Source organism: Heteronotia binoei, chromosome 4, assembly GCF_032191835.1.
Source record: "Heteronotia binoei isolate CCM8104 ecotype False Entrance Well chromosome 4, APGP_CSIRO_Hbin_v1, whole genome shotgun sequence".
NCBI lineage: Eukaryota > Metazoa > Chordata > Lepidosauria > Squamata > Gekkonidae > Heteronotia > Heteronotia binoei.
The window spans coordinates 49,730,958-49,745,973 of record NC_083226.1 but is presented as its reverse complement, the minus strand read 5'-3'; the positions used below and the strand labels follow the sequence as shown (position 1 = coordinate 49,745,973).

The 15,016-nt window shown below is 41.2% G+C and overlaps 1 protein-coding gene across 2 annotated transcripts in view; it reads left to right on the top strand.

Annotated features, from left to right (window-relative positions):
• The window catches only part of ADAMTSL1 (ADAMTS like 1), a 703,777-nt gene that overhangs the window by 486,586 nt on the left and 202,175 nt on the right, over nt 1–15,016 (top strand). The gene's annotated exons all lie outside the window — the stretch shown is intronic.

Here is a 15,016-nt window from a genome sequence, read left to right as displayed (position 1 = left end):
CTGCTTTCAACATTTTGTTCTCACTCCTAGAACATGTTCAGTTGTCATTAGACCAGCATGGGTCATGGGAGAGGGATTTTCTTTTCTTGTTTCTTAATTTGTAAATTTTCAGCATATCTAGGAAATCCCCCAAGTATACAGAGACCCTTACTTTGTTTGTCAACAGCTTAGTTTTACTGCTTCCATGGTTGGTACAGGGGCCAGTCTCTTTACTGTGAGTGATGCTGCATGGTGGCTTGCTACACTATTCGGAAATTATTCAAGGGGGCTTCAAGATAGATGGCTTGTTTACCATACCATACCAAACCTTTAATGGCATAACAGTTGCAAATAAAAATACACATAATATAAAAATTTAAACATTGGAGATAAAATCAGAATGAAACCGGCTTACAGATGCATTCATATATGGTCAGATTTAAATTTAATGATGTCAGCCAAAACTTTTGCCACAGCCTCGCTAACCTGCCCCTCAGTATCATTCAATAAATAATAACAGGGTGGCAGAATAGACAAATCAGGGGAGAAAGAAAGCTTACAAAATAAATCTTTACAGAGATTATGATAAAAGGAACAATCAAGCAATATATGCTGAATTGAGTCGGGAATATTCGCTCCATAGGAACAGAGTCTGTCGCCTAAAGGGACTTGATGATATCTCCCTTGTAAAACTTGGAAGGAAACTCATTTAGTCTAGCCAACATAAATGCCCTGCGATGACTTGGAATGGTTAAGTCTGATAGATAATGGGGCATTTTGCTGCAGAAAGCATAAAGACCTAAGGAAGCTGGGGAGCAAATATAAGGGTCTGTTGGCCGTAGTTTCGTTTCCTCCAACTCCCACAGTCTGAAGATATATGACTCATCAGAAGTAAAAAAATCATCAACCTCTATCCCCAACTGGTTAAGTTTGGACATAAACACTGCTGTCCAGGATGAAATATATGGGTCTCTTTTCATACAGTCAAGAAGGCTGTTAGGATCTGTTCTAAAGTGAATTTTGACCAAGAATTTAAACACTGCAACCCAGGCTTTTGTCTCCACCAAAGACTGACCCACTTCAGAGCAGAGAGCAAAGTAGAACACACATTTTGGCATACCAAGAATTTGTCTAAAGAATGAGGGTTGAATGCCCTCCACTTTCCTGGTAAATGCTGAGATCCATATAGGGATATCATAGAGAATTTGGGCTAGTGTTTTGGCTTTGAACACCTTAATTGCTGCTGGAACTAATTGGTTGCCCCTTGCAAAGAAAAACTGTTTAATTTGAGCAGCCGAACATTTAGCCAAGTTGACGGTGTTGAAACCCAGCTTAATTTGTGATTAAAAGTGATCCCCAAGTATTAAAAAATTTTGTTTGCTCAATTGTTGAGTTGCCAATAAACCATCTCTGTGGGCGCCGGCAATTTGAAAAGACAACTACTTTAGATTTGGCATAATTGATAGAGAGTGAATTACAATTACAGTAGTCATAGAAGGCATTCAAATACCTTTGCAGGCCCACACTTGTGCAAGAGAGAATGGTAGTATCATCAGCATAAAGTAATAAGGGGACCGCTCGGCCTGCTAGTTTAGGTGGATGACCATTAATAGGGTTCAAAAATTGTGCCAGGTCAGTTAAAAATAAATTTAAAAGATGCAGGGCCAGCACGCAACCTTGTTTAACCCCCTTTAACAGTGGGATTTTGCTAGTCAAGTCACCCCTAGAAGAAAATTTCACTTGGCAAAAAGTATTAGTATGAAGTTTCCTCAAGAGAAACAGCAGACAAGGGTCCATTCCCAGGTAACCTAGCTTAATCCATAGTTGGGCTCTATCTATTAAATTAAAAGCGCCCTTCAAATCGATGAAGGCAGAATATAATTTTTTTGTCCCAGTATGCATATATTTTTCAGCAAGGAAGGCCAGAGTGCAGCAATGGTCCTTAGCAGATTTGCCTTTGGAGAAGCCAATTTGTTCAGGACCTATGATGTTTCCTCGGCGCATCCAGTCAGTTAATTGGAGTTTTAAATGTTTGGCATACAATTTGCCCACTATAGATAATAAACTAATGGGGCGGAAATTTTCTGGTAACTCCAACCCCCTCTTTTTATATATTGGGATAATTATAGAATCAAGCCAAGAGTCTGGGATGGAGCCATGTAGATCAATGAAAGAGAACAATTTTGCAAGGGGCAAGAGCCACCAATCGGCAAACTTTGTGAATACCTCAGCAGGAAGCCATCAGGGCCTAGTGCTTTACCCGCTTTTAAATCCTTCAATAAATCACTGATTTCCTGTAGAGTTACTGGATGCCAGACCAGCATATCAGTAACTGTGGGGTTTGCTAAGATAGGAGGGGATACAAGATGGCTTGTTAGTTATGGGCAAAAAAGCCCATCAGGAACTCATTTGCATATTAGGCCACACCCCTTGATGTCACCATTGTTTAACATAGGGCTTTTTAAGAAAAAGTCTAGCAGGAATTCATTAGCATATTAGGCCACACACCCTGACACCAAGTCAGCCGGAACTGTGTTCCTGTACATTCCTGCTCAAAAAAAGAAAAAAGCCCTGGTTATGGGTATGCTTATTCAGGACACAATGCTGTATGATACACGAGAACTGCATGATTCCCTGGATCTGTACAGGCCCCTAAGAGGAGATATTTGTGGGTGCCACTTGTATGTTACCTCTTTTATAGTTAATATCTGAACTTCTATTTTTTTTTCTGTACATTTTTTCTCTACTTCCTGTGTAGCATTACATACTAAACCAGCCATGGGAGAAATTATCATCCATCTGAGTTTTGAGACAGACATTCACTGAGGGCCACACTTCATGTAACATTTTTTGATGAGTTGCTTTCCCCCTCAGTTGCACAGAAGGTGCAGGAAGAATAATGTTTAATTGGGCTTGGGCCTACAGGTTGGATGAGGGAGAAAGAGCTCTTGTCTTCCCTGCCCTTCAACATTGTACCAAACCCAATAAAGTTTCTGGGGCTTTCCCCAGAGCTGCTGTGTGACTGAGGGCAAAATGATCTGGATCTGAGCAACATATAGTTTGGCCCTCAGTGAGTGTCTGTATGTAAACAATGGGCGTTTTCGCACTGACCTTCAAGTAGCGCAACCACCCTCTTCACACCGGAGGATCTGCCCGGATTTCGCACAAGAAGCGCCGGCGTACCCAAAAGAGCCGGCTACTTCCGTCGTGAAACCCGCTCAAACGGAAACCGCCAAGAAGCAGGAAAACGTTTGAGCGGGTTTCGCGACGGAAGTAGCCGGCTCTTTTGGGTGCGCCGGCGCTTCTTGTGCAAAATCCGGGCAGATCCTCCGGTGTGAAGAGGGTGGTCGCGCCACTTGAAGGTCAGTGCGAAAACGCCCAATATGTCTTGAGCAAGATCACATTAGCACTTTAAAAACCAACAAGATTTCCAGGGAGCATTTGGTAGTCAAAGCTTCCTTTTTCAGACTCAACTTCTGCTTTTCTACTGCAGGCCAACACAGCTACCTATCTGAAAATACATCTTGAGTTACTCCAAAATCTTTGAGTGCTCTTTAGTGACATTTTATGGTGAAAAGAGAGGAAGAATGGCTATTTTACTCCTAGATCAAATTGTTTGTCACAGAACAGACTGGTTATATACTCTGTAGCTGAGTATGGATTACTGAGAAGGAGAAAGGATTGGCTGTATGTTTATGTCTATAATTTTACATGCCTCTCTGGGCTAAGAGAAGAAAACATGTGTCTGGGTCACAGAGGTGGGTTTATCATCAGCTCCCAGTTTCTTTAAATCAGGACCCAGAAAATCAACATAACTATAGAAATGGTTACAAGCTTTTCCAGGAAATTCTTAACTGCAGATTCCAGAGCAGGCTGTTGCAGGCTCCCAGTATGTTATTTCATAATAAACAAGAAAATGGATAGAGTGTGACTAAAGCTTTTAGAGAAAAATCGATTTATGGAATGAAGGATGTAGCACATTTGGAAAAGGCAGCTCAGGGTTTCAGCATAAATAGGGATCGGCAGGAAAATGAAGCAAGGAAATTAGACAGAGTTGCAGAAGGAAAATGAGGGTCTTGTTGCACACCACTGAATTTACACCATTGCAGGTCCACTAAATGTGTAAAATGGAGAACTAAGCCATGAGATACTTAAGGTAAATGAGTTGGCTCTGGTCAAGAAGTCATGGTATCATTTGGAAGTCCTGCTTTGTGTAGTCTATGGAGTAAGAATCAAGTTGTTTCCTCCCATTAAATCTTTCCTGTTCTTCCCGGTAATATAAAACACATTGCTGGAAGTCATGAACATATTTTGGAGGCAAAAAAAAGATTGCACAGACAAATGTGAGCCTTTGGGAATTATCATAAAATTGACCCTTTTTCGTGGTTGGTCAGAAAGGCCCAAAGGATTTTAGCTGTAAAGCTGTAAAAATTGCATCATGTCCAGGACACCATAAATTTTTCATCATGGGACTTGGAGCCAGAGGGCATTTGATTTAAGGTGATGCCAGTGACCTTGTGGCAGATGGAAATTCAAATAGCTGTATTGGAAAAGGGGATAGGTGATCAGATTGAACTGAAGCAATTGTAATAGAATAATGTCTTGGGCCTCCCTTACCTTGGTAGCTGGTCCTAATCTGCTCCAGATGCAGCAGCCAAAAGTGCCCAGCTCAAAGGATTCCAAAAGGAAAGCCAGTTCAAGTGATACCGACACACTACAAAGCTACAGTATATACAAAGTACATGACTGCCAACCAACAGGACAAAGTTATGTACAAAATGACATTTTAAAATCTCTAGCAGTGCAACCCTGAGCACAGTTACACCCTCTAAGCCCACTAGTCAACGTGCTCAGAAAGTGGCAACTATGTTTAGGATTGCAGTACGAATCTGGGGTTTGTGAACAATAATGTTTTTATCAAACTACAATTTATTCAGACTTCTGTTTTGCTCTCGGTGGTTTATGATGTGGTTTGGCTCAGATGCAGTACTGTGACCAGTGTGCTGGAGTTCATACTTTATGTATGTGCCCTGTTGCATAACCTTGTTAATAGTTGCCACAACAAGTACATTACATCTGGTTCAGAAGCAGGATCTTACCAAAGGAACTAAAGAACGAGTTCTTCGTATGGGCTTAACTCAGTGAAATAAGCCCTGTTTTGTACTGTTGGCCACTCTGTACTATTCTAGGATAAGAGACAAACTCATACTTTGTTTGGTCTGATCAGCATTCTGCAAAACAGTGTGCACATTCTATCTTTCATTTTTAATAAAGGCCCCAAAGGCTGAGCCCTAATTTGCATTCATTGTTACTTTTTTGAGAGGGGAGCTAATTTAGCTGCCAGGAACAAAGATCGAGACAGGAAAAGGTAGACCTGACCTCTATTTGGCATGGTTTCTTCCAAACTCCTCAATTCTTCTAACTGGGTCTGGTGGAGATGTAAGCTCTAAAGGTGCTTGTCTGCACTGCAGGCACACTTGGCTGCTTCTACATGAACATTTTGCTCCACAATTGCTTCCAAACTAAAGCACTTTTTTTCTTAGTTTCCATACTACATCATTCTCTGGCTATCCACTTACTAGATTTTCCCTGCTCCAGCCTTTCTCCAGTCCTTCTCTAACCTGGGCTGATTCCGCACTCACCTTGCTCCGAGGCAGGCTTTTGTTTCTGTGTTGAGCAAGCCAGCAATTTCACACCAGTTGCTCTGCACCGTCATTTTGCACATGGCAAACCTGTGATTTGCATGCTGTCTGGACAAAAAGGTGCCATTTTCTTCCATCAACTCTTCATAACTGCCATTTTTTCTTGTCACATCACTGGAAGTCTTTTTGAGGGCTTTTAAAAAAACATCTGCAGTTATTGTTGCACTGTAGAACAGTAATGTAATAATTAACTATCTTCACAATCTCCTAGTTCTGAATTCCAAGCTTTCAGTTTATTTTTTAAAAATGTGTTTCTGAAGCCCTTTTTGTCATGGAGATATATGGGAAAAGATGCAGCAATTTTTGTCCATGTCACCTGCAAAAAGAATGTGGAGGGAGAAATTACAATGTGGCAAGAATTTAGTGTTCTGCCATTTGTGTGGATGCTCCATTTTTTCTTCAAATGGCTCAACAATCACCACAGCAGTTAAAGCAACATGGAGAATCATTGCAATGTGGTTGCAGCCTTCACCTTGTGGTAGACTATGATTTAGATTAGGTGTACTAATTTATGGAGCTGGTGGGTTGAGATTCCTATATGTAGTTACTGCTCTGAGAAGATGTCCTAATGGAGCATCTGCATGCAATAAGGGAAACCTATCTTTCAGTTTCAGTTAATCTTCAACAAAATGCAAAGATATTCAGAGGGCTGTATTCCATCTGTTGTTACTCAGTAATCCAAAAGAAAAACCCCTTACCCTCTACTTTTCATCTACTTAGAAAATGCTTCTTTAGAAGACAAATGTCCCGAAAGCTTGCATCTTTCCTAGGTTTTGCCCCAGCAAAGCAAACATCAGCTCTGTGAGGCTGTTTCAGGTCATAAAAAGGACACAAGGGCTCATGCTGCCGTGCCTATCTAAATCAGCTCCCCTGACGCCTGTTATTTAATCCTGGGAGTTCTATAAGTATAGAAAGAAATGTAAGGATCTGTTGCAATCTACTGCCTGTGGTCTTGGATATATTGTAGTCTTATTCAAGTGCCCTGATTTACTTTCCCAGAAAGTCCAAACAGAAGTAAATGAAAATATAATAAAAACGATTTACTTGAAGGGGGAGCACTTCGATTCCCGAAATGCCCCTGGAATCTTTATCTGATTGAGTATGGATGTTTTCATTTAGGAAATGTCATTTAGGAAATTTAGGATATGTCTCATTACATATACTAACCCACCTTCCACTACACTTCAATGCACCCTGTTTTTCTAAGGGCTAACCTATATTATTTCTCTTTTAGAACAGTGTATCAGAATATTGGGGGGTTTTGTTTTTGTTTTGTTTTTTTTGCATTGGCATACTCAAAAGGGGGATATTGGCTGTTTGACTTATTGCATATAGCAACCCATCCTATGACAAACTATATGGATGTTATAATCTCTTGAGTAAACGTGCTCTCTATTTAAACTAACAAAGCCAGAATGTCACCTAGATTTATGGCACTCCTACAACAGCAGTCTGTTTTTTATCCCCTAGTGTTTTTTCAGCCCTTTTTGTCCTACGCTAACAAACACAGATCCTATCTGTGATTCTTTTAATCTGCTAAAAACATTCCCATGATTCCACACTGCACACTCATTACGTATTGGAATGAGATGGAGAGAAAGGAGGGTTTTCTACAAACCTGAGGAAATGTTAAGAATTGCTGCGTCCATTCCCATATGTCTGATGAAGTTTGCTTAAGAGCATACGAAAGCTTACATTCTGAATAAAACTTAGTTGGTCTTAAAGGTGCACTTGTCTACTGCTTTGTTCCATTTAGGAAAGTCAGATTTGCAAACTTAATATAGTCCTTGCTATGCAAACAGTGTATTCCCCCCAGCTGAGATTTTGCCGATCAAAATGTTGGGGAAATGATTGAATGATCAGGGGGATTAAGGTGGTTTAGTACAAAAATGTCAGAATGGGTGCTGCCAAAAAGGTACAGTTGTTGCTGCTGTAGCTTCATATTTTATTTATTTAAATATTTGGGCTATTTCCATGCTGCCTTTCCAGAGTCCTGCTTGAGGCATCTTGTAATTCAGATCATGTTACAGTATTAAAAACAAGCTTTTGGACATAAGCAGCATAAAAACTATCCATAAAACAGAAGCAGACTGATCAAAAGCTGATAAGATAAGAATCCTAAAAAGATGTGTTTCAGCCTGATGTCCAGCAGAAAGTAAAGTAAGTGCCAGTCAAGCCTCAAAGGGGAGCACATTTGAAAGGTGCACCATAGAAAATGCCATGTCTCTAGCCGCCACCCTCCTTGCCTCTGAAGTTCAGGGTCATAGAGAGAAGGTCCTGAGAGGCAAATCTTCACAGTTCTTGTGTTTGTTTACAGCTTACTTTTCAAACAAATTGGCTAAAATATGTCACAACATGCAATACAAGACAACAGTTATTGCTAGTGAAGCAACTTGGACAGCTCTGGTTGTTAGAGTAGTAGAATGTTATTTTCGGAGATAAGACAACCTTTGTTTCAATCATATATATTCTAACTTTGCCCCAGTCTGCAGATCCTTAAATTTACATATTGGAATGAGATGGAGAGAAAGGAGGATTTTCTACAAACCTGAGGAAATTGTGCAGAATTTTTTCTTTAAATTGCTGGGGGGGGAAATGGGAGGGTTTTAATCACCCTCCCCCCAAAAAACTCTCAGTGTCTCTGCAGAACCACTGCTGCAGCCCACCCTGCCTCTCCTCAGAACCCTATGAAGAGGTGAGGCAGCTACTATGAAGGTTGGAGGGGGCAGTGCCACTATCACGAGCCTCACCATTGCTTCTTCTACTCACCAGCCTTTGTGGTACAGAGACGGTGGAGCTGTGGGTAGCTCATTAAGGTTGTGGCCAATGCCAGGCAATCGTCTGCCATTGCTGGGTTGCAAGAGGCTTGTGCAGGCCCCCACAAGGGAGCCAGCGATGATGGGACTGTCCTTGGACAGTCTGATGGGTCCCGCAGGAATGGCCTCAGTGGCATTGTTGTCAGACAGCCTCTAGCTGACACTGCAAAAGCCAGGTGACCTTTTGTGGCTGCTTCCAGTGCCTAGTATCCTCCTCCCACTTCTGGGGCACAAAAGGCTGGCATGGGGCCCAGTGAGGGTGCTGGGCAGACAGTTGGGAGGCAACCTGACCAGAAGGTTGGAATGGGGTTTCTGGGAGGGCAGGCTGAAGAAGGAGGCTATGAGAGGGCAACCTGCCCCCATAGCTGCAGACAGACCGCATGAACCAGGGACAATCCAGCAGCAAACAGAATTCAAGTACTTGATGGGGGGAAGGAGGAAAAAGAGAGAGAGTAATGGGAGAGTGAAAGATAAAGCAAGAAAGAGTGATGGGGTGGGGAGGGAGAAAGTGACAAGTAGGTATGTGGGAAAGTAAAGGAGAAAAACAGAGGGAGGCATAAGGTGAAAGAATGAGTGGAGGAAGGAGGAGAGAGGTGAAAAAGGGGTGGTGGGAGTGGGGATTTAAAAAGTTGGGAGAATTGGACAATTGTCAGGAAAGGGAGGAGGAGAAATAGAGGGGGGAAGATTGACAGAAGGGGAGGGATGAGAAAGAGGAGGGTGAGTTCACAAAGGGCAGGAAGGAAGAAAAGATGGAGAAAGGGATGCACCATCCCAACAAGTTTCTCATGGGTCCCGCCCTGGCCTAGATAGCCCAGGAAAGCCTGACCTTGTCAGATCTTTGAAGTTAATCAGGCCTGACCCTGGCAAGTACTTGGTTGGGAGACATCCTTGGAATACCAGAGCCTGGAGGCAGGGACAGGCTTTATTCAGCCACCTCTCCAAATATCCTCCATGCCGCTGATCAGATTCAGTCATCAGAGGCTGCCATGGCTTCCAAGTGTGTTCTCTCTCTCTCTCACACACACACACACGCACAAATAAAAATAAAAATACAAAAAAGTTTCTTGGGAGTCCCCACTTGTTTGAATTAATTATAACAAATACATTAATAACAAGTTTCTCCATTTAAATTTTGATTAGTTAATATCAAAATACACATTCTTGGTTTCCAGTTAAAGGAAACCAGTAGGTTGAGGAAAATGGGACTTGTAGCAGTTCACTCATCTCTAGTATTATGACAACCCAGTTTATAACTTTTTTTGAGCCTAAAGGGTTTTTCATCCTACGTAAGGTTCTCTTTCATCACACATATAATGATTTAGACTGCAATCCCATCCCCAGTGAGAAGGCCCTTCCTCTTGCCTACAATGCAGGATTACTGATTTCCCACCTCTGCTTGCACTGCCTTGCAAACCTATTCTGAAAGGTCCCTTGACCTTCAAGAGGGCCTTTTGCAGAGCTAGAGGGGTAGCTGTCCAAACAGAGTGTAGACACAGCCTCTTGCACAGGTGAAAGCAACTGTGCACTGCTTGGGATCCCACCCATGGGTTTATTGAGCAGCCATCTCCCAGCTTTACCTGGCTTCATGCAAAGATACACATCGTTTGAAATTTCTGAATTTCTGTGGCTGCAATCCAGATCAAATGACAGCCTGATTCTAGTTAATTGGCTTTAATTGTAGCAATGCAAGCAATTACTTGCTCCACTGCATCTGAAAACTTCTGGCTCTGTTTCTGACAGTCTGGGAAGAGCCACAGGCACTGCCCTGCTTCTCAAGACAACCCCACATATCATGTTATGATATATGACTGGCACAGATTAGCAGCAACTTCTGTGTATCCTGTGGAACAAAGCAGACAAAAGGATGTCACGAGAAGACACCACAGCAAAACCCATTACCACCTCTAACTTGAGCAGTATGCTTGTGCCATGGCAGAGACCAAGACTAGATTGAGTGATAGGACTGTACCTAAAATCTGTTTTCAGTGCCAGTTCCTGTTGAAACTTTAGGGCCTGATCTATTGCTAGCTGCCTCCTAGGATGAAGCTATTATACTGGTCCCATTTGAAGCAACAGTACTTGTGCATGGTTAAATGTTTAATTACGTTCATACTTAGGGATAAGCTCTCTGATCTCAGTAGGACCAGGGGGGGGGGGTTTGTAGAAAAAGCCTAACAGGAGCTCATTTGCATATTAGGCCACACTGGTGGCTGCCACATCGCAGGTTGGGCCAGTCAAAGCCCTGGCCAGCCCAGGCGGAGCTCTGCTCTTGTGATCTCCTGCAGAAAAAAAGCCCTGAGTAGAACTACATAGATTGGTTGGGCCACAAGTGTTCATTTTGGGAGTTGCAAAGGAATCTCAGCTGAGAGTCTGTGGGTGATGTTAGGAGAAACATGAGTGGGTTATCTTGTTTTTACTGCATTTTTAAAATCTCATTCAATTATATTGCAGTATGCTTGGCTGAAGAATTAGTTGCTCTGGGAGACTTCCATGAGCAATCAACTGTAGCTATTTATGGACCCCGGTAGGAATGTTTTAATTCATGTGAACCTTTTCAGTGGTGGTACATACATGCTGTTGGGGTCAGGATATCTGAGCAAGCCAAGGAGTTGAACTAACTTCTGCTCCTCCCTCAATATGTGTCAACTCACTCCATCCTTTAACCCCACAGCAGGGCAATGGTGTTGAATTCTAGGAGGATTTCCTTCAGGTCACCAATTGAAGACCTATTGTGAGCTTGAATCTGAACCTTTTCCATGTATCACTGCCAAGCATAATAGCTAGTCTATCACACTAGGCAGTAATGAAAAGAGAAAAAAAGGCAACACTAGTTAAATACAAGGCACCTGGTGAAAGGTCATTCTTCTTAATTTGACCAATCAACTGATGACTACCTGGATGGATGGGTCATGATGAAAGATATAACCAAAATGCCTGCCTCTTAGGTCAAGCTGCTGTCGGCTTCCACAGGTTGACGCAGATTGATGGGACCCATGTTGCCAAAATCCAGACTGTGCTATTTAATGATTGAAAATGAACTTACCTGATTAAAACTGAAAAGTGTTTCAATGTGTTCTTATTAAAGGTTGCTAACAGAGATATTTGAAATCAACATTTCCTAGAAATGATCTCAATATCAGATGATGCGTTTTCACTTTTCACCAAGAACCTGTGATTTAAAGATCAATATGGTGTTCTGTTAACATTGCTATGCATTAACTCACAAGAAATCTCAAGAGTAGCCAGTTTCTGCATGTACAAATGCTTATGGCATCTGAATAATCATTTCAATGCAGATGAGAAAGCATAGATTACTTCAGATCCTGTTTTCCTTCCTTGGTTTCTTTTTTAAGATGAAAGGGTCCATCATTTTGAAATTTTGATACTAAAGGAAGTGATCAAAGTCTAAATAGTTCCATTCATATGATCTTAAATTTTCCTCCACTGGGTATCATAGCAGTAGGAAAAAAATCTCACTGAATTTAGTCATTTCTTTCAAAATGAAAATCTTTAGGATCAGCCTTTAAGCATCTTATAAGGTTTGGAAGTGCATAATTATGAAAATACCTCAGAAAATTCAGCAAACTCCCGTGGGACATATTTAGAAAAAAAGCTTAGTGCTTCAAAAGGAAGTGTTCTGACTAAGGAGTTAAGCATATAAAACCATGAGTGATATGGCAAAAGTTAATAGGATGTTTCAAGTTTCTGTTCTCATAATAAATTTACAGCATCAAATTTATCCCAACAAAGTTCTGGTCTTTCAGGGTTGACATTTTCTGGAAAGTCAGGGAAATGGAAATTGGTCTGAAGTCAGGGAAATTGTGATTAAAATGTATTCAAGCAGGGGATTTTTGACCTGCTGCTGCAAGAGCATGATCTGTTCTTGTGGCAACTGAAATAGAGAAGTAGCAGAATACAAATAAAACCACTCCATAAAAAGTCTGCCGTGAAAACGTGAAAGCAACGTCACCCCAGAGTCCGAAACGACTGGTGCTTGCACAGGGGACCTTTCCTTTCCTGTGTATGGAATGGACGTTTTGTCTCCTGCCAAACCCAGCACAGAGTGCAAATGAGTTTTGCTGCTGTTGGATTTCACTAACAACTAGCACTTTCTACTCTGCACCATGCAAAGTAAATTTTGTTCCTGCTGGAGTTTACGGAGTACCAGCTCTCTCACCCTCTTACCTGACTTCTCCCATGCATAAAGGTTGCAAATGAGGGTTGTCTGCTTCTCTAGGTTGCAGATACTCCACCTCCTTTCTTGCTGCTGAGCTGCAGGTTCCTACTTGTTAGCTTTCCTACAAGTTCCTACTTGTTAGCTTTCAGAGTTCACTTGAATTAAAGTTTGTATCTTGATGCAATTTTTGGTGCAAAACAGATGTTGCTACAGTTAATATTGAAAGATGCTGATATTAAATGTCTTGCTTTGACTAATATTTTTGCCGTTGAGACTTGGGTAGTTGTAGAGTGGAACATTTAATTAAGTATTGCATTAACACAACATGACCTATTCATTTTTTAACTTGTGGTTATATTTGAATGGTGGTCAGAGAAAATGACAAATGTTGGTCAGGGAAATTAAAAATAAAATTTTAGTGGCAACCCTGTCTTTCCCTTGAAACTTGCAGAAATAAAACAATGTTTTATTTGGTGCAACTGGCCACAAATATGTGCCAAACAATTTAAAAATAGTGATGATTATTATTCATGGTAGGATATGATATGAGTTCCAGAGCATCTTTCTTGATTGTGATTATCATTTATAGGAATGCTTTCACATGTCACATCATACTCACAGCGAAAGTTCTCAAGATTTATACCAGAATCAGATACATGTATGCTCAGTAACAACCTTGACATTCATGAGTCTGACCAGGAGTTAAAAAATGATAGGTGTTCCTCTCATGTTGTAATTTTCATTATAGTAGGAATGAAACAAAAATTATAATCTAGAAAGTGGCTCTGGTTATTCAGTTGTGGATGATCCCATAGGTTTTAGAAAAGGCAATGTGGAAAGAGAGTCTAATTTTCAGTATAGGTGTAAGCACAGAAGTACCTACAATGAAGCATTAGGCCCTCTGTGAATCCAACAGGTGGTAATTCTAGGTCAAAACCCATTTAGCAAGGAGAAGAACCCAGTTTTAGCGTCTCATCAAATAAAATTCCAACAAAGTTGCTTCAATATGTAATCAGTATATTCTCTTCTCCCAAAGCACTCAAGGCTCATCCGAAACAATAAACACTCATTTGATTCTTTACCTCACTCACCTAGTAATCTTGTTTTTCCCATCTGTGGTTAATTGTAGTGTATTCCCACCTGGGAGGGGCCCTGCGTGGAGTGATCTGGCTGTGTGAATAACTTCCCACCTACTTGGGGAGAAAGATCCACATCTGCCTTTTCTCTGTGTCAGAGAAGACAGATAATCAAGCAGACAACACAACGAAGAATCCTGGGGATCTGAGTTATTATGTCTTCCTGACTTTTGATGTGAAACCTTCCCAGTCAGTTCTGCTTGGCCCTGCATAATCTCTCTCCACATTTATCATTCTCTGCCTAGGACCCCACACAGGAGAGCTCTTTAAGGTTCAGGCATGGTTGTTGGTCTATTTCTGTTCTTTCTTTTTCGTTAGAAACAGTGACTCCTCCCAGAAGATGTTGTTATTGTCTGTTCAAATCAGAGACTCCTAGCATGAAACCACACTTGTCCCCAGAGACTACAGAGTGTCTCAGACCCATATGTGATTAATGTACCACCTCACTACAAGGAATTAGACATCCTGGTTACAACACACCGAACAAAATTATATTAATCAATGGAAGAGGCCCCTTTCTTTGTCCAGGGAACCTGTATTACTCCAGCTGTATATATTTTTTTTTCTGTTCAGTTTTTACATCACTGTTTACCTTGATTAGAAAAGATCAGCATACCCTCTGGGGCTAGAAGTCTTATATCTTTCAACATGTCCTAAAAGTTTTCTGCCTCAGCTTCTTCCTTCTCTTCCTCCTTTATTTTCAGCTGAAGTAGTCTGTGATTTGTTATTACGTTCCTGTTCATCTTCAGGGAAGAATAATCATAATCCACATTCATTGTATTTGGTGCAATTTATTTTTATGGTTATTCTCAAGCCTTCCTGTCTTTCCTCCTCTTTATTCCTCATATGGGCCTTTACTTTGTGAAGACGTAAACTCTGTAAACCAGATGGATTCAGATGGGTAGTCATGTTGGTCTGGATCAGCAGAATGAAGTTTGAATCCAGTGGCACCTTAAAGGCCAATGAAGTTTTATTCTGGGTATAATCTTTCATGTGCATACACACTTCTTCAGATATCTGAGGTGTTTGTGCACACAAATGTTTATACCTGGAATAAAATTTTGTTGGTCTTAAAGGTGCCACTGGACTCAAACTTTGTTCTACGAGACAGAGAGAGGGCAAAGGAAAAAAGGAAACAACCTTCCTGAGGAAGTTCATTATCCTTTCTGCAATACCAGTTTGTGGGAGGAGGAATCAAAAGCCAAC